This window comes from Hyperoodon ampullatus (assembly GCF_949752795.1).
Source record: "Hyperoodon ampullatus genome assembly, chromosome: X".
Lineage (NCBI taxonomy): Eukaryota > Metazoa > Chordata > Mammalia > Artiodactyla > Ziphiidae > Hyperoodon > Hyperoodon ampullatus.
The window spans coordinates 97,290,230-97,307,518 of record NC_136913.1 but is presented as its reverse complement, the minus strand read 5'-3'; positions in this window follow the sequence as shown (position 1 = coordinate 97,307,518).

The following is a 17,289-nucleotide window of genomic DNA, read 5'->3' as shown; positions in this document are numbered from 1 at the left end:
AGCTGTTAGCAGTTGCCTTATGTACTGAGGTGCTCCTATGTTGGGTGCATATATATTTATAATTGTTATATCTTCTTCTTGGATTGATCCCTTGATAATTACGTAGTGTCCTTCCTTGTCTCTTGTAACATTCTTTAAAGTCTATTTTATCTGATATGAATATTGCTACTCCAGCTTTCTTTTGATTTCCATTTGCATGGAATATCTTGTTCCATCCCCTCACTTTCAGCCTGTATGTGTCCCTAGGTCTGAAGTGTGTCTCTTGTAGACAGCATGTATATATGGGCCTTGTTTTTGTATCCATTCAGCAAGCCTGTGTCTTTTGGTTGGAACATTTAATCCATTCACATTTAAGGTAATTATCGATATGTATGTTCCTATTACCACTTTCTTAATTGTTTTGGGTTTGTTTTTGTAGGTCCTTTTCTTCTCTTGTGTTTCCCACTTAGAGAAGTTCCTTTAGTATTTTGTTGTAGAGCTGGTTTGGTAGTGCTGACTTCTCTTAGTTTTTGCTTGTCTGTAAAGCTTTTGATTTCTCCATTGAATCTGAATGAGATTCTTGCTGGGTAGAGTAATCTTGGTTGTAGGTTCTTCCCTTTCATCACTTTAAGTATATCATGCCACTCCCTTCTGGCTTGTAGAGTTTCTGCTGAGAAATCAGCTGTTAACCTTATGCGAGTTCCCTTGTATGTTATTTGTTGTTTTTCCCTTGCTGCTTTCAATCATTTTTCTTTGTATTTGATTTTTGCCAACTTGATTACTATGTGTCTCAGCATGTTTCTCCTTGGGTTTATCCTGTATGGACTCTCTGCCCTTCCTGGAGTTGGGTGGCTATTTCCTTTCCCACGTTAGGGAAGTTTTCGACCATAATCTCTTCAAATATTTTCTCAGGTCCTTTCTCTCTCTCTTCTCCTTCTGGGACCCCTATAATGTGAATATTGTTGCGTTTAATGTTGTCCCAGAGGTCCCTTAGGCTGTCTTCATTTCTTTTCATTCTTTTTTCTTTATTCTGTTCCACGGCAGTGAATTCCACCATTCTGTCTTCCAGGTCACTTATCCGTTCTTCTGCCTCAGTTATTCTGCTATTGATTCCTTCTAGTGTGGTTTTCATTTCAGTTATTGTATTGTTCATTTCTGTTTGTTTGCTCTTTAATTCTTCTAGGTGTTCGTTAAACATTTCTTGCATCTTCTTGATCTTTGCCTCTGTTCTTTTTCCCAGGTCCTGGATCATCTTCACTATCATTATTCTGAATTCTTTTTCTGGAAGGTTGCCTATCTCCAGTTCATTTAGTTGCTTTCCAGGGGTTTTATCTTGTTCATTCATCTGGTACATAACACTCTGCCTTTTCATCTTGTCTATCTTTCTGTAAATGTGGTTTTTGTTCCACAGGCTGCAGGATTGTAGTTCTTCTTGCTTCTACTTTCTGCCCTCTGGTGGATGAGGCTATCTAAGAGGCTTGTGCAATTTTCCTGATGGGAGGGACTGGTGGTGGGTAGAGCTGGGTGTTGCTCTGGTGGGCAGAGCTCAGTAAAACTTTAATCTGCTTGACTGCTGATGGGTGGGGCTGGGTTCCCTCCCTGTTGGTTGTTTGGCCTGGGGCAACCCAACACTGGAGCCCACTTGTGCTCTTTGGTGGGTCTAATGGCGGACTCTGGGAGGGCTCACACCAAGTAGTATTTCCCAGAACTTCTGCTGACAGTGTCCTTGTCCTCATGGTGAAACACAGCCACCTCCCACCTCTGCAGAGACCTTCCAACACTAGCAGGTAGGTCTGGTTCAGTCTCCTATGGGGTCACTGCTCCTTCCCCTGGGTCCCGATACACACACTACTTTGTGTGTGCCCTCCAAGAGTGGAGTCTCTGTTTCCCCCAGTCCTGTTGAAGTCCTGCAATTAAATCCCACTAGCCTTCAAAGTCTGATTCTCCAGGAATTCCTCCTCCTGTTGCCGGACCCCCAGGTTCAGAAGCCTGACATGGGGCTCAGAACCTTCACTCCAGTGGGTGGACTTCTGTGGTGTAAGTGTTCTCCAGTTTGTGAGTCACCCACCCAGCAGTCATGGGATTTGATTTTATTGTGATTGTGCCCTTCCTACCATCTCATTGCGGCTTCACCTTTGTCTTTGGATGTGGGGTATCTTTTTTGGTGAGTTCCAGTGTCTTCCTGTTGATGATTGTTCAGCAGTTAGTTGTGATTCTGGTGCGCTTGCAAGAGCAAGAAAACGTTTTTCTTTCTACCACCTTCGTTGTTGATGACAGTGAGTAAAATGGGCAATAACCTCCCAAATGGATATCCTGGCCTGATTTTTGCTCCCTCACAGAAGTCTAATCCTCACACAGCAACCAGAGAGATCCTTCAAACTTCTCCGTAGCTCTCCATCTCATACTGAGCCAAAGGCAAAGCACAAGGTCCTCACTATCTGCCCTCTAATACCCCAGGTACCTCTCTCACCTCATTTCCTACTATTGTTTTTCTTGGTTGCCCAACTCCTGCCGCCCTGGCCCCTTTCCTACCCTGTGCCCACATCAGCCATTCCCCTGCTCTAGGGCCTTGGCACTTGTCCTGTACCCTCTGCCTAGAATGCTTTTCCCCAGATATTTGTGTTTCTTCAGCCCTTTTCTGCAATGTCACCTTCTCAGTGATCCTTTCCCTGATTTCTCTGTCTCAAACTGAAACTCTCTCACTTAGGATACCTCTAATACTTCTTATCAACTTCTCCTCCTTTATTTTTCTTCCTGGTACTCAGCATTATCTAATATACATGACATATTTTACTTATTTTTTTATTGTCTGTCTCCCTCAGAAAGATTGTAAACTCTATGAAATAGAGGATTTCTGTCTGTCCTGTATCCCTAGTGCCCAGGAAGCACCTCACTCCTAGCATACACTTGTTAAATATTTAAATATCTGTTAAAGAACTAGTAAGTGAGTGAATGAATGAAAAAGATTAATCTTATAGGGTAAACTGTGCTAAAGTAATCATCAGTTGAGGTTTTTCTGTTTTGTTTTGTTTCTTTCCAGGAGAAAAGAATGACTGAATGGGGCTTCCCTGGTTGGGCAGTGGTTAAGAATCCACCTGCCAATTCAGGGGACACAGGTTCGAGCCCTCGTCTGGGAAGATCCCACTTGCCATGAAGCAGCTAAGCCTGTGCACCACAACTACTGAGCCTGCACTCTAGAGCCTGCGAGCCACAACTACTGAGCCCATGTGGCACAACTACTGAAGCCCGCATGCCTAGAGCCTGTGCTCTGCAACAAGAGAAGTCACCACAATGAGAATCCTGTGCACCACAAGGAAGAGTAGCCCCACACTCGCTGCAACTAGAGAAAGCCCACATGTAGCAATGAAGACCCAACGCAGCCAAAAATAAATTTTTAAAAAATTTTTTTTAAAAAATGACTGAATGGCTTAAACATGAAAATACATATGCGTCCATTTGCGGACAGATGCAGGAGATACTGAGATGCTTAAGGGCAGAGAGACTGCCTTCCCTACCTGTCCTCAGACGTGCCATCCCCACCCCCCACTCCCTACCTGAAGTGCTTAGCAGATAAGACACATCAATAGGATGAGATGCAAGAACAATTTCTGGCACAAGTAAAACTATCAATAGTTTAATTTTTTAAGCTACTGTGTATTGAGAATTTACTATGTGCCAGGCCCTTTATATAACCACCTAAAATCCTCACACAAACACATCAAAGTACATATCATTACCCCTATTTTATAGAAGAGGAGACTAAGACTTAGAGAAATTGAGTAATGTGCCAAAAGTCACATGAGTAGAAATACACAGAACTGGTTTTCAAAACCAGGTCAATGGCACGCAGAGACTCTGCTCTTTCTGTACCACCATACTACTCTAGCTGAGGGGAGGGAATGTACCCTCATCCAAAGTTTTCATTCTGACAAACAGGTCAAAACCCTCAGACGTGAAATTACTTGGCATTTGCAGTACTTTCCATTCCCAGCTACAAAAGGCCCCTGCACTGACAGGAATTAAATTGCTGCCCTGTCCCGCCCCCTGCAGCACATCACAACAAATATCAATCTTCTCCCTTGCAGGCTGTTGACTGTATTTGCCTGTATTCCCCTGACTATATTTCATCTCCATTAGCAGACCTAGAGCTAGAAGACCAAAACCAGAATTTTGCACTGTAATTGTCACATAGCAGTCTGATCACATTGGGAGAAGTGGAACACATGCAGTCCTCCTTGTTTATGGCATGCTAATGGGCTCTAAGGAATTCCAAGCCTATGCCACTGTACAGAGCAAGTTCCCAGAGACAAAACATTCCACTGAACACCAGATGAGTGGAAGGCACCAGGTTTCCCTGCCAAACAATTTTCTTCCCTTTCTTATAGCCACCTTTTCCCAAAAAGGAGGGTCTGTTATGCATTCAATGTACGTTAGATGAGTACAGTGACCAGGCCCTGTGCTAGGTGCCAAGGACAGAAAGGTGATTGTGATTCCATCTAGCAGGTGAGAGAGATATGTAATCAGATGATAAATGACCATCCAATGTGGCAAAGACTATAATGGGGCGTAGGAAGAGGGTTCATGAGACACATAAAGAGGGGGAAATCTGACTTTTACTAGAGGATGTAGAGAAAGGTTTTCCTGACGACATTACAAAGAACCACTCAATTCTTTTTAAATCAACCACATATTGAACAACGAATTTTTTCAAGGTATGGTGTTAGGACTTAATCATTCAGATGTTTACTTCTGTAAAGTAAGTGAGGAGCTTTCATCATGGCCAGTTCACTGAAGTGCAAGTGGTCATGACTTCATCCCACGTGTACTGATGTCTTCGTGATGTGTGGCCCAGAGACACAGAATTTCTAACACTGACCAATAAACCTGTAATGCCAACCCTTTGTCACAAGGGGGATAAGTGAGAATCTGAATTCTGGAGTTTTAAAAGCCGAAGGACATATAGGATCCATCCAGTTGAGTGGTTTGCAAAACCACAGGGCAGAGAGTAGGGGGTGGGCCGAAGCCCACCGTATGGGGTTACAGACTCTACACCCAAGCTTGAAACAATGCAACTCTTCTGTTTTATATATTGAGTTTCTGTGTCTGCTTTTGTTTGAGATGAGGGTCCTGTTGTTGAAAAGAATTTAAACTGATCCACTCACTCATTTTAGAGATGAGGGAAACTAAAGCGCAAAGAAGGAAAATAATTCACCCCAGGTGACACTGTGTCACATTGAGCAAATAATTTAGAAGAGAGAAAAGAAGAGATGTGAAGCAAATGATTTTACCTCTATGAGCCTCAGTTCCTCCATCTGTGAAATGGGAATGATAATAGGCTATATCTATATGGTTGCTTTGAGGATTCATTGAGCTAATGCATTCATATACTTAGGCCAGTACCTGAAACATACTAGATATAGGAAAAATATTGACTACTACTATTATAATGATGATGATGATGCAGTCAGTTCCAGTTACACCTTAAAACTCAAGTTTCCTGCTTTGCAAACCAGCATTCTGTTCTCTGCATTACACTGGTTCAGGACAGGCACTGGTCAGTGTGACTTGACACAGTTGGCCATTCCTCCCTCCTGGATTCACTTTTTTCATTTGGGTTTCTGGGACAGGCGCTCCCTCACTGGGTTTGCCCTCTTACTTCACTAGTTGCTCCTTCTTAGCCTCCTCTGCTGCCGCCTCATTTCCCTGACCTTTAGCTTGCCATGGCACTTAGGCTTCAGATCTCTTTTGTCTTCTACACTCATTCCCTAGGGCATCTCATTCATGCCCAGGGCTTTAAATTCCCTCTGTCTGTTGATGACTCACAAATTCGTATGGCCAGCTCAGACCTCTCTCCCCTGGGCTCCAGAGTCATGATACCAATCCAGCATCTCCATTTCAATATAGACTTCTCAAAGTACATGATTTTCTTTCCAGGTTTGCTCTTACTCCCACTATTCTCCATTTCATTGAATGCCCTCAACATCCTCCCAGTTGTTCAAACCAAAAACCCAGGACCCCCTTTCTTTGCCTCCGATCCCATATCTAATCCATCAGCAAGTCATGTTGGCTATGCCTCTAAAATTCATGACATTTATGATAGTCACAAATTCATCCACTTCTCAACCCTGCATTGCTAAAAGCCTAGGCTATGCTACCATTATCTTTGGCCTAAATTACCACAAAAACCTCCAGTCTGATCTCCCTGCATTCACTCTTGCTGCCTTATAGACCATTCTTTATGCAGCAGCCAGAGTGAGCATTTTAAAATCATCATTCAGATAATGTGATTCCTCTGATTAAAACTTCCTGCAATGACTTCTCATTGGACATCCCTGGGTAGAGCAGCATAGCCCTGCCAGTGCACTTTCTATCCCGCCATCCCACTTCTTTCCTTCATAGCACTTTTCACTATTTGAAACTGTATGTGCGTATATATAATATTTTTACTTGCTTACAATTTTAAATGTCTTACACACACGCACACTAGCCAGTAGAATGTCATTTCCATGAGGCAGTAACTTTACCTTAGCCACTCCTCTATCCCTAGCACTTAAAAGAGTACCTGTCACAGTAAGCCCTCAGCAAATATTTGTTAAGTACATGAATGAAAATGGAAATCTCACTAGAGACTCGACTGGGTCCCAACATGCCCTGCCTGTCTCTGTCAAGTCTCCTTCCAAAATAAAGTCTACATCCTAGATAATGCCATAGGGAGTCTGTGAAGAAACTGCTTTTCACCCCACCTTGACCCTAACAGGTAAATTAAGCATCTATATAGCTCTCTGAAAGTCTTATTTTAAGGGCAAAACTGTGGTTTCTCCAGTCTACAATACTTTAATGAGAAAGGATCCATCATGATCAAAACTACTGTTCCTAACTATGGTTGTGATGAATGTACAATAATTAAGATATTCCAACTAGTGTCACTTGATTGGCACATTCCAGTTAAGGAGGATGCTATAAATAAAGAGGTTAAAAACATCACCTGTTGCAAATATTGTATAGGAGAAGAACTCCTGCACAGAGCCCTTCAGGATAATAGTTCTGATGATGAATGGCTTATTGCTACAGAAAGATACTGACTTGTAGAACCAGAGACACAGGAAAGAAGGGGAAGAGCATGCTGATGTGCAAACTCGCTCCAAGTCAGCATGGGGAACCCTGAAAATAGGTCAAAGGAGGCGTCAAAGAGCAGGATTGGCCCCGGGCAACATTGTACAATGAGAAAAGTTGTCCAATGGAGGAAGTAATAAGTGAAAGGGATTTTCACTATTTCCACTCATTATTCAGCTACACAGGAGAGAAGAAGTGGAGGAACAGAAGGGAATTTGGCCTGTACTTTGTAGCACAATGATTCACGTTAGAATCAACTGTGAATATTAAGATATACCTAGGCATCACTCCCAGAATTCTGATTTAATTAATCTGGAGTAAGTTCCAGGCACTAGTATGTTGTTTAAGCTTCCCATGTGATTGCAATGTGCAGTGAGGTTTCAGAACCATTTTTAGCTGATCCAAATCCTAAGTCGGTTTTTTTAAACTCTGGTTCTCAAAGTGTGATCACTAGACCTGCAGCAACAGTATCACCCAGGAACCTGTTAGAAATGCAAACTATGGGTCTCCAAATCAGATCTAGGGCATCAGAAGCTCTGGGGGTGAGGCCCAGTGATGTGTGGTTTAACAAGCCCTCCAGGTGACATATTAAGAAAAGTGAATATACCCCCTCTGACTATAAAAGAGTTAATTAGGAGGTGCAAGAAGCAAACTAGATATACTTTGAATCCCAACTGAACAGAAGCACTAAAGCTGATACTGTTTTTGTAGGACTCTCATCCCCAAGAGAAGATGTTAGTGAGTTAAACACAAGCACTGAGCCAAAATACAAATATAAGATTAAATCCAAGGTTAGAAGATTCTATATCTGGGAACATTTAAGGATTAACACTAAAGGTGCTGATTTGTACTTAGGAAATTCTTTCCTTTAAAGAATATTAGTTCTGTAGGAGTACTTTAAAAAAAATTATCAGTGTGCCATGGAAACCTCTGGGCAGCTTGTTAAAAATGTAGATTCCTATGCCCACACCCAGAGATTTTAATTTAGTAGGTATGGAGTGAGGCCTGCAAGTTTACATTTTTAATTACCTTTTTAGTTCATTCTGAGGATGACAGGAGACAATAGCCTTTTGGGTGCTGAATCCACACATACAAAATTACAGAGTAACAACAATAATGACAAAAGCAAGACCTATAAGTTAGACATGTGGAAGCTGACTGCAGCCTATTTTATATTTTCTACTTAATTCTTGTTTGGGACCGATTTGTTTAAATCTGTAAACAAATTTCCTAAGCTTATCTCAGAATAATTTTGGGGTGTCTTTAACCACCAATCTTGGCATGTAAAGTCATAGAGAGTTCATAGCTTTCTGACTGACTTATCCTGCATCAGCCCCATACCACACATCCCATCATAACCACTAAATATTCAATAATGGTAATCACATCTAAAGCATTCTCCTCTACTGCCAGAATATGCCTTCATGTATGTTAACATAAGCCATAAATGGAAGATGAAGTCATATACTATTCAGCTTAAACAAGTTATAGTGCTTACACACCAATTATATACACACATACACAGAAACACACACTAATCACAGGACTTTCAAACCCCAATAGCTTTTTAGTCTCCTATTCCATGGTCTGGTTGAACTGATTAGAACAAGGAAAACTCATTCATTGCCTTACACCAGTGCCATTGTTTAGTATCCTCAGAACCCTGCCTTGGGCATGGCCAATCCAGGCAATTGCGCAGACCCTGATCTTTTACTGACAGAAGGGTCTATCTTTAGTAGTGGGAAACAATTAGTCCTAGACTGAATATAACTCCAGTTCTGCCTAACAAATCCTAAAAGTAAGACCTGCAAGTATCATTTTCTTCCTAAGTGATGTAACTACATTCCAAATCAAAGCTGAAGAATATGTATAAGAACACAAATATATATATATGTATGTATGTATCCAACACCCGCAAAGTAAAACTCACAATCTGGCATCCAATAAAAAACTACCAGGTATGCAAAGTAGCAGGGAAAGATGACCAATAACGAGAAAATAAATCAACTCACCAAAACTGACCCACTACTGAAACAGACCTTAGAATTAGCAGAAAAGGACATTTAAAAAATTATAATAACTGTATTCTATATATATTAAAGTTAAATAAAGATATGGAAGATATAAAAAAGACCTAAATCAAATTTGTAGAGATGAAAACTACAATGTGTTACACAGAATATTCTACTAGATATAATTAATGGCAGACTAGATACTGAATACATAAAGATTAGTAAATCTGAATACACAGCAATATAAAGTATCCAAAATAAAACACAAAGAGTAAAGAGTAGAGGAGAGAGAGGAAGTGTAGAGAAAACATTTGAAGGTAACAACCAAAAACTTTCCACATTTGTTGAAAACATAACACCATATATCTAAGAACCTCAGGGAAACTCACACCAAAAAAAAAAAAAAAAAAAAAAAAAAAAAAAAAAAAAAAACAGACCAAAATACATCATAATCAAACTGTCAGGGGAAAAAAGACAACTTATGTAGAGAAACAAAAAAAAACAATGACAGCCAAACAGTGGAATGTCATCTTTAAAATACAAAAAAAGAAAATATCTTCCAAAAATAAAAGGAACAAATCCATATGCTCCTGGGTATGTACCCAAAAGAAACAAAAGCAGAGAACTGAACAGATTTTTGTACACCCAGGTTCATAGCAACATTAGTCACAATAGTCAAAAGATGGAAACAACACAAATGTTCATCAACAGGTAAATGGATGAACAAATGTTTTATATATATATATATATATATATGAATATTATTCAGCTTTAAAAACAAGGTAATTCTGATACATACTATACAACACGATGAACATTGAGGACATTATGCTGAGTGAAATAAGTCACTCACAAAAAGACAAATATTGTATGATACCACTTACATGAAGTACCTAAAGTAGTCAAATTCATAGAGACAGAAAGGTGAATGGTGGCTTCCAGGGGCAGATGGAAGGAGTGGACATTTAGTGTTTAATGGGTGCAGAGTTTCAGTTGAAAAAGATGAAAAAGTTCTGGATATGGATGGGGATGACGGTTGCACAACAGTGTGAATGTACTCGATGCCACTGAACTGTACAGTTAAAAATGGTTAAAATGGTAAATTTTATGTTATGTATGTTTTACCACAATAAAAAATCTTAAAATGAGGGGAAAACAAAGATGTACTGCAACAAAGAGTAACCCCCACTCGCTGCAACTAGAGAAAGCCCATGCACAGCAACAAAGACTCAATGCAGCCCCCCAAAATTAATTAATTAATTAATTAAAAATAGATAAACAACAAGGTACTACTGTATAGCACAGGGAACTGTATACAATATCTTATAATACAGCATAATGGAAAAGAATATGAAAAAGAATATATATATATACACACATACATATATCTGAATCACTTTGCCTTACACCAGAAACTAGCAAAACATTGTAAATAACTATACTTCAATTGTAAAAAAGGAAAAGAAAGGACTGTGATTAGTTAAAGATGTATCCTATAAACCCCAAAGAAACGAATGAAATTACAAAGAGTTAAAGTAAACCAATAAAGAAGATTAAATTGAATTTTAAAATTTCAAGTAATCCAAAAGAAAGCCAAAAAACAAACAAACAAAAAACAGGAAAGGAAACAAAGAATACATATGACAAATGAAAAACAAAGAGTAAGAGGAGAGGCTTAAACTTAGCCATATCAATAATCACATTAAATGTAGATTGTCTAAACATCCCAATTAAAAGGCTACAATTATAAGATTGGATATAGTAACAAGACCCAACTGTATGCTGTCTTCAAGAAAAACTCTTCAAATTAAAAAAAAAACCCACAAATAAGATAAAAGTACAATGATGGATACACCTTGCTAACAATAATCAAAGTTGGAGTGGCTGTATTATATAAGACAAACCAAAAAAAGTAAAACCATATGATCATCTTAATCAATGCAAAAAATTTACAAAATTTCAACATCTATACTGAGGAAAAGTCTCAACAAGTTCAGAATAAAAGGAAAACTTACCCAACTCCTCAACCTGATAAGGACATCAGTGTAAAACTTACAGCTAACATCATACTTAATGGTGAAAGACCGATGCTTTTTCCCTGAGATCAGCAATAAGAAAAGCATATTCATACTCTCTGCTTCTTTTAAACAGTGTACTGGAGGTTATATTAACTACAATTAGAAAAAATGCAATAAAAGTTATCAAGATTGGAAAGAAAGATGCAAAACCATCTTTTATTTGTGAATGACCTGATTACCTATGTAGAAATTTTGATGGAATCTACAAAAAAGCAACTAGAACCAACGTGTGGGTTTAGTAAGATTGTAAATAAAATATCAATATAGAAATTGTCTTTTCATAGATTAACAATTAACACTCAAAAATTGAAATAAAAGTAGAAATACCATTTGCAAAAGCATCAAAACATATTAAATACTTAGGGATAAATCTGACAATGTATGTGTAAGAGCTATACACCGAAAACTGCAAAACACTGCTGAGAGAAAACAAAGACCTAAATAAATAGAAACATATACTCTGTATATGGGTTAGAATATTCAATATTTAGATGTTGATTCTCCCTAAATTGATCTATAGAGTACATGCAATCACAATCAAAACCCCAGTATGAGATTGCACATGTGGAGAAGGAATTTACTACAAAGACACAACACTGTGCTATGACTGTTCTGTATCATACTGTGGGGGTGAATATATAACTATGCATTTCTCAAACCTCATAGAACTGTACATCACAAAGAGTGAACACATTTCCCAACTCTGTTTGCTCAGAGGAACTAGAAGAAGTGACACCCAATCAGCAATGAGCACACCTAGAACCCCAATATTCATTTCTAATATTCTCCAGTCAAAGGAACCAGGGCTCCTTGGAGAAGTGTCTGATTTTAGGGCTGGGACAGGGAAAATAAAAGGTGCCTGGACCATCTTATTGTGCCAAAAAAGTAACACAGTGCTTAGAAAAACAAAAGATAGGGCCATGTCAAAAGGACACAGGAGATGACATGAAAGAGCTTTCAATAGCCAAAATTTGGACAATTTGAGCAACAAGCTAAGTAATGATAGTGTTGGATTATAGCCCAAAGAATACAATAAATATCTATGAGTCCAGACTAAAATAAATAAATGACTGAATAAGTAAATGGAAGAGAAGTAATGGCTCTTCCTTACTGAATAATTTAAATTAAAAATGTAGAAGTGATGGGGGAAATAGAAAATAACAATTGTAACACAACAGTAACAACTTCTGCAGGCAAAATCCACTGATTAATTAGTGGGTAAAACGTTAAGGAAAAACAAGATATTTACATAGCCTCCAAGTAATATTTATTAATTACTGTGTTGGTTTTAACATATGCCCATAATTTTTTGATACTCCTCCCTCCTGGAGATGGAAGGAGCTTAATTCCTATCCCCTTGAGTGTTGGCTGGAATTAATGTTTTTCTTTTAATGAACAAAGTATGGAAACAGAAAAAAAACGTACCTTTCAGTGGAGAAATCTATCAGACACCACCTTACCAAAATGATCAAGGTTAGCATTACCAATGATAAGTCATTTTGATATCATGTTACCCTTGATATTGGGTGATGAGAAAAGCACTTTACCTCTGTGGTATTCTTTCCCCAAATCTATTACCTTGGTCTAACAATGTGAAAATATCATACAAACTCAAACTGAGGGGACATTCAGCAAAATATTTGAGAAGTACTCTTCAAAAGTGTGAAGGCCATAAGAGACAAGAAAGACTGAGGGACTACCATGGACTGAAAAGACAACAAAATGCAATATGATATCCTGGTTTGGATTCTGAAACAATAAATGGACATAAGTAGAAAACAGGATAAATCTAAATAAAGTCTATAGTTAATAGTATTGTACTCATGTTAATTTCTTAGTTTTGACCATTGTATCATGGTTATGTAAGATACTAGTAGAACCTGGGCAAAGCATATATGGGCATATTATGAGCCATTTTTGCAACTCTTTTAGTAAGTTTAGAAGTATTTTTTTAATAGTTGGAAAATTCTTGCAATATTTATTGTAGATAGAGCTGATTCTAAAGTTAATTTGCAAATGAAAACTTAGAATAACAAAAAGACTTTAGAAAAAAAGAACTAAGTTGGAGAATAAACACTGTGTAACTGTAAGATGTTTTATACAGTAATCAAGACAGTGTGATATTCATGTAAGAATGCATAAATGGGTCAATGGAGCAAAATATAAAACCAAGAAATAGACCCACACATATATGTTCAATGATTTTTGACAAAAGTTCAAGAGCAATTCAATGGAGAAAGATAGTGTTTTCAGTAAATAGTCCTCATATAATTTAATATCCATATGCAAAAAAGGAACATCCATCCTTATCCCATACTGTATACAAAAATTAACTCAAAATGGATCAGACTTAAATGTAAAAAACTTTAAAACTTCTAGAAAAAACATAGGAGAATATATTTTTTGACCATGGGTTAGGCAAAGATTTGGATACAATACCAAAATGACAGTCCACACTAAACAACTGATAAATTAGATTTCATCAAAATTATACCCACTTCTTAAAAAGATACTGGTAAGGGGATGAAAAGACAAGCTATAAACGGGCAGAAAATCATTGCAAAGCATATATGATAAATAACCCTCAAAACTCCATAATGAGGAAAACATTGACTCAAATTTTTAAAAGGACAAAAAATTGAACCAGCAGTTCAACAAAGAAAATATACAAATGACCAATAAGCATATGAAAAGATGCTCAACAACATTAATCACTAGGGAAATGCTGATTAAAATCATAAGATACAATTACACACATATTAGAATGCTTAAAATTAAAAAGGTTGACCTTACTAAGTGTCGGTGGGGATTTCAAACAATTGGAACTCTCACACAATGTTGCTGGAAATTTAAAGTGTTAAAGAATACTTTTGAGGGGCTTCCCTGGTGGCGCAGTGGTTGGGGGTCCGCCTGCCGATGCAGGGGACGTGGGTTCGTGCCCCGGTCTGGGAGGATCCCACATGCTGTGGAGTGGCTGGGCCTGTGAGCCATGGCCGCTGAGCCTGCGTGTCCGGAGCCTGTGCTCCGCAGCAGGAGAGGCCGCGGTGGTGGGAGGCCCGCGTACCGCAAAAAGAAAAGAATACTTTTGAGGATACTTTGGCAATTTCTTAAAATGTTAAAACTTAAATATACAACTATGATACAATTCAGCCATTTTATTCCCAGGTATCTATACAAGAGAAATGACAGCATGTGTCCATATAAAATCTTGTATATAAATCCTCATAACAACTATATATGTAATAGTTAAATAGTGGAAATGACTCAACTGTCCATCCACATGCGAGTGGATTAACAAACTGGCATAGCCATACAATGGAATACTGCTCATAAATAAGAGTAATAAATTGTTGACTAAGATTGGTTCAAGATGGCGGAGTAGAAGGACGTGCGCTCACACCCTCTTTAGAGGGCACCAGAATCACAACTAAATGCTGAACAATCATTGAAAGGAAGACACTGTAAATCACCAAAAGACATACCCCACATCCAAAGACAAAGGAGAAGCCACAATGAGATGGTAGGAGGGGTGCAATCACAATAAAAACAAATCCCATAACTGCTGGGTGGGTGACTCACAAACTGGAGAACACTTATACCACAGAAGTCCACCCACTACAGTGAAGGATCTGAGCCCCACATCAGGCTTCCCAACCTGGGGGTCTGGCAATGGGAGGATGAATTCCTAGAGAATCAGATTTTGAAGGCTAGCAGGATTTGATTGCAAGACTTCGACAGGACTGGGGGAAACAGAGACACCACTCTTGGGGGACACACAAAAAGTAGTGTGTATCGGGACCCAGGGGAAAGAGCAGTGACCCCATATGAGACTGAACCAGACCTACCTGCTAGTGTTGGAAGGTCTCCACAGAGGTGGGAGGTGGCTGTGTCTCACCGTGAGGACAAGGACACTGACAGCAGAAGTTCTGGAAAGAACTCCTTGGCATGAGCCCTCCAAGAGCCCACATTTAGCCCCACCAAAGAGTCGGGTAGACTCCAGTGTTGGGTCGCCTCAGGCCAAAGAGCCAACAGGGAGGGAACCCAGCCTTACCCATCCCATCAGCAGAAAAGTAGATTAAAATTTTACTGAGCTCTGCCCACCAGAGCAACACCCAGCTGTACCCACCACCAGTCTCTCCCATCACAAAAAGTACACAAGCCTCTTAGATAGCCTCATCCACCAGAGGGCAGACAGCTGAGGCAAGAAGAACTACAATCCTGCAGCCTGTGGAGCAAAAACCACATTCACAGAAAGACAGACAAGATGAAAAGGCAGAGGGTTATGTACCAGATGAAGGAACAAGATAAGACCCCAGAAAAACAAGTAAATGAAGTGGATATAGACAACCTTCCAGAAAAAGAATTCAGAATAATGATAGTGAAGATGAAACAGGACCAGGGAAACAGAATGGAGGCAAAGATCGAGAACATACAAGAAGCGTTTAACAAAGACCTAGAAGAATTAAAGAACAAACAAACAGAGATGAACAATACAATAACTTAAATGAAAAACACACTAGAAGGAATCAACAGCAGAATAACTGAGGCAGAAGAACAGATAAGTGACCTGGAAGACAGAATGGTGGAATTCACTGCCTAGAACAGAATAAAGAGAAAAGAATGAAGAGAAATGAAGACAGCCTAAGAGACCTCTGGGACAACATTAAACGCACCAACATTCTCATTATAGAGGTGTCAGAAAGAGAAGAGAGAGAGGAAGGACCCGGGAAAATATTTGAAGAGATTATAGTCAAAAACTTCCCTAACATGGGAAAGGAATTAGCCTCCCAACTCCAGGAAGTGCAGAGTCCCAGGCAGGATAAACCAAAGGAGAAACACACCAAGACACATAGTAATCAAATGGGCAAAAATTAAAGACAAAGAAAAATGATTGAAAGCAACAAGGGAAAAATTACAAATAACATACAAGACAACTCCCATAAGGTTAACAGCTGATTTCTCAGCAGAAACTCTACAAGCCAGAAGGGAGTGGCATGGTATATTTAAAGTGATGAAAGGGAACAACCTACAACCAAGATTACTCTACCCAGCAAGGATCTCCTTCAGATGTGACAGAGAAATCAAAAGTTTTACAGATCAGCAAAAGCTAAGAGAATTCAGCACCAAAAAACCAGCTCTACAACAAATGCTAAAGGAACTTCTCTAAGTGGGAAACACAAGAGAAGAAAAGGACCTACAAAAACAAACCCAAAACAATTAAGAAAATGGTAATAGGAACAAACATGCCGATAATTACTTTAAACATGAATGGATTAAATGCTCGAACCAAAAGACACAGACTCACAGAATGAATACAAAAACAAGGCCTATATATATGCTGTCTACAAGACACACAATTCAGACCTAGGGACACATACAGACTGAAAGTGAGGGGATGGAACAAGATATTCCATGAAAATGGAAATCAAAAGAAAGCTGGAGTAGCAAGACTCATATCAGATAAAATAGAATTTAAAATAAGGAATGTTACAAGAGACAAGGAAGGACACTACATAATGATCAAGGGATCAATCCAGGAAGAATATATAACAGTTATAAATATATATGCACCCAACATAGGAGCACCTCAATACATAAGGCAACTGCTAACAGCACTAAAAGAGGAAATCAACAGTAACACAATAATAGCGGGCTACTTTAACACCTCACGAACACCAATGGACACATCATCCAAACAGAAAATTAAAAAGGAAACACAAGCTTTAAATGACACAGTAGACCACATAGATTTAACTGATATCTATAGGACATTCCAACAAAAACAGCAGATTACACTTTCTTCTCAAGTGCATATGGAACACTCTCCAGGACAGATCACATCCTGGGTCACAAATCAAGCCTCAGTAAATTGAAGAAAACTGAAATCATATCAAGCATCTTTTCTGACCACAACACTATGAGATTAGAAATCAATTACAAGGGAATAAACATAAAAAACACAAACACATGGAGGCTAAACAATACGTTACTAAATAACCAAGAGATGCCTGAAGAAATCAAAGAGGAAATCAAAAAGTACCTACAGACAAATGACAATGAAAACATCATGATCCAAAACCTATGGGATACAGCAAAAGCAGTTCTGA